This window comes from Dipodomys ordii, unplaced genomic scaffold, assembly GCF_000151885.1.
Source record: "Dipodomys ordii isolate 6190 unplaced genomic scaffold, Dord_2.0 Scaffold77, whole genome shotgun sequence".
Lineage (NCBI taxonomy): Eukaryota > Metazoa > Chordata > Mammalia > Rodentia > Heteromyidae > Dipodomys > Dipodomys ordii.
Window position 1 is genome coordinate 909,786 of NW_012267293.1, and position 3,735 is coordinate 913,520.

General features: G+C 56.3%; 1 protein-coding gene across 1 annotated transcript in view; it reads left to right on the forward strand.

Moving 5' to 3' along the window:
• Positions 1 to 3,489: 3,489 nt before the first annotated feature.
• The window catches only part of Dact2 (dishevelled-binding antagonist of beta-catenin 2), a 17,805-nt gene continuing 17,559 nt past the window's right edge, over positions 3,490 to 3,735 (forward strand). The window contains exon 1 of the mRNA XM_013024544.1: positions 3,490 to 3,582. The gene's annotated coding sequence lies outside the window, so the exon portion shown is untranslated. The remainder of the gene's footprint in view (positions 3,583 to 3,735) is intronic.

The following is a 3,735-nucleotide window of genomic DNA, read 5'->3' on the forward strand; positions in this document are numbered from 1 at the left end:
CCCACTTCGCGCTCTGGGGGACACCTTCTCCTTGGCTCTGAGCCTGCCCTTCACTGGGCTTCGTGGAACTGTTCTGCAGGAGGTGTGAAGTCTACTTCCGTGCCAGAAGTGCTTCCTTCATCCACTCCTAGCTCTCGTGGAAAGGGGGGAGTGTTAGATGCCATCTCTGAATGCTAAGGCACTCTTCATTTTTGTCCTCTGAACATGACATTCTGTTTTTTGGTGGGACTGTCCAAAGGGGAAGGCCGCAAACCAGGCCATTTTCTGTGTGCACTCTTGGGACGGCAGGTTGAGGACGCTTCCTGGGTAAGAGTCCGCGGTGCGCCGGCCGTGCCAGCCGGCTGTACGCCAGCACGGGGATGCCAGCTCTCCCCGGCGGGTTCAGGCCCGTCTCCCCCCCCCACCCCCAGAGTTGGCCTGTTCTCAGTCCGTGGCATGTGGAGCGAGCGGAGTGCAGGCAGCACAGCCCTCCGCAGGGCAGAAGCTGTCCTCTGCTTGAAAGTTCAGGAATTGGGCTCTAGGTGGCTCCGAACTGTCCCTCCCTTCCCGGAACACAGCAACCGTGCTAGGCACACATTTCTGTAAGGAGGAGTAAGAAGCTCCAAACTGGGGTCGGTGTGAAACACCTGTGAGGTGCTGAGAATCCTGGACACAGGCCCGTGGACAGGGGAGGGGCCCGAGGGCCGGCCAGAGTCACCTGGGAATCTCTGTCAGCTGCTCAATGATTAACCAGAAACGGTCTGGAGGCCAGCTGGACCCTTGCTAAGCCCAGAGCAGCTGGGTGGTGTGCACGCATGCGTGCACGGGTGCCGTTCCGCAGCCCTGCGATGTCGTGAGAAGGAAAGCCGAGTCTAGGAAGACCACATGAGGCCTTAGTGACTCTCAGTAATTTTTTCCTGGGAGCCGCGCGCACCGTCTGTGCTCTGCAGCACCTGGCGGCGCTGCGTCTCACTTGCCCTTGTGAAGGTGTGCATGGGGAAGCCAGGGTGTTTGGGGTGGGGTTGGGGACACGAGGTTGTTCGGGACGGGTCCTGCCTGGCTCACATCTGCAGCTGATGTTGTGACTCTGACTTCAGACCTCAGAGGTGGCTCGGGGGGAGAATTTCAGACAAATGAGGCAGTGAGGTCGGCCCCCAGCTCGCCCTGTCGGGGTGGGGCTTGAAGAGATTCCTATCAACAGGAAAGCACCCCATCTGCTTCCCACGCCTGCCGATCTCTCCATTGAAATCACCAACAGAAATGTAATCTCCCCCTGGACACAGCCACTCACACATGGGCCTCTAACTCCCCAGGGGGTGGAGATTGGGAGGTTTGCGTTTGAGGCTAGTCCAGGCACAACTGAATCATGATACCTCACATCAACCAATGAAAAGTTGTGCAAGGTGACGTGTGCCCGCTACCCTGATTCACCAGGAGTGTCGATGAGAGGGTCACCGTCCGGGCTGAACGTGGGCAGAAAGCCAGATCTTCCCTAGAAACAATCACGTGTGTGGCTCAAGTAGCAGAGCTCCTTCCGCATGTACAACACCCTGAGTTCAAGCCCTACTTCTGCCAAAGGAGAAGAGCACTTTCTTAAATAGAATGAACTATATAGTTGCATCCATGAATTATCTATCCTCAAGGTAATTGTTAATCAATAAATTGGAAAACGGGGGGAAACTGTCCAGTTGGGAGAAAGAGATCAGCACATCCTCACTACATGTATAGTTCAGTGTACATTTGACATATGCAATGCGTATGCTGTCCCCATGCCTGTGTGTATCCAGACATGCATTCACGTCTACTATAACACACGTGGACATGCGTGTATACACACATGTTCGTAAAAGTAGGTGATGAGTAGACACAGAGCAGAGGCTGTGGTCTATGAACAACAGCCCACACAGGTGTGCTGCAGACTTGGGCAGAGCCGGGACTGTGGTCCTGTGTGATCCTGGGGCGGCTTTTCCAGGCAGAGCCGGGACTCCCTGACCTGCAGTGCCCAGGCCCCGCACAGGGCTGCCTTCCCTAGCGCTCTCCTCTCACCTCTGTCGGGTTGAAGCACTGCTGGAAGAGGGAGATGGAGTCAGGGGCAGGGGTCGGCCTGTCCCCCACCCGAGGACACACTCACCCCAAGGGTCACAGCCCAAGGGCAGCTGTGAAGAGCATCACCATACCAAGTAAATTCTTACCTGGAAATAAAAGCAAGCAAGTCGGTACTAAGGTCCCCTCTGCTCCGCTACTGAGGTCTGTGTGTGGCCACGTGGCTTCACAAGTCACATTATTCTGCATTCTTATGAAAGAAATTGCAGATGAAGTTTTTAAGTTTCTTGGAGAAAACTATGAATGTGTGTACATGCATATGTTTGTGTGTATGTGTGCATGTGTGTCTGGGCAGGGGTCAGGGGACTCTTTTTCCCTGAAGTGTATGTGTGTACATATGCATGTGAGTGCACGTGTGCATGTGTGTGTGTGTGGTGGGCAGGCATCAGTGGACCCTTTCCTGAAGTGTGTGTGCATATGCTTGTGTGTGCATGTGTGTGTGTGTGTGTGCGTGTGGTGGGCAGGGCCAGTGGACTCTTCCTGTAGTGTATGTGCACGTGTGTGCAAATGTGTGTGTGTGTGCGTGTGTGTTGTGGGCAGGCATCAGTGGACTCTTTTCCTGTAGTATGTGTGCACGTGTGTGTGTGTGTGGTGGGCAGGCATCAGTGGACCCTTTACTGAAGTGTGTGCGTGTGTGTGCACATGTGTGCACGTGTGTGTGCATGGTGGGCAGGGCCAGTGGACTCTTTTCCTGTAGTGTGTGCACATGTGCGTGTGTGTGCACGTGTGTACAGATGTGTGTGTGGTGGGCAGGGTCAGTGGACTCTTTTCCTGTAGCATGTGCATGTGTGTGCACGTGTGCACAGATGTGTGTGGGGTGGGCAGGGCTAGTGGACTCTTCCTGTAGTGTGTGTGCATGTGTGTGCAAATGTGTGTGTGTGTGTGTGGTGGGCAGGGTCAGTGGACTCTTTTCCTGTAGTGTGTGCACATGTGTGTGTGTGTGGTGGGCAGGGCCAGTGGACTTTTCCTGTAGTGTGTATGCATGTGTGTGCATGTGTGTGTGTGTGTGTGGTGGGCAGGGCCAGTGGACTTTTCCTGTAGTGTGTGCATGTGTATGCAAATGTGTGTGTGTGTGGTGGGCAGGGCCAGTGGACTCTTCCTGTAGTGTGTGTGCATGTGTGTGCATGTGTGTGCAAATGTGTGTGTGCGCGTGGTGAGCAGGGCCAGTGGACTCTTCCTGTAGTGTGTGTGCATGTGTGTGCAAATGTGTGTGTGCGCGTGGTGAGCAGGGCCAGTTCAGCAGGGGATTGCTTCCCCATTCAGGGGCAGCTCCCAGCTTCTGGGGCATCCGAGAGTGCAGGTCGTACTCACACCTGACCTCACCTCTGGGCTTGGCTTGCTCACTCTCTCTTTCCTCCCCGGCTTAGTCCCGGTTGAGGCGGCAGGATGCCGGCCTAAAGACCCACCTGGACCAGCTGGACCAGCAGATCAGCGAGCTGCAGCTGGATGTGTGCCGGCCGGCCTGCGAAGCCCTGGACAGCGACAGTAGGCCCAGCTCAGGTACGGCCAGCGCCCAGACCAGCAGCAGCCTGCCTGCAGGCCCCGCCTGAGGGCCCCGCCTGAAGGCCCCGCCTGAGGGCCCCGCCTGAGGGCCCCGCCTGAAGGCCCCGCCTGAAGGCCCCGCCTGAAGGCCCTGCCTGAAGGCCCTGCCTG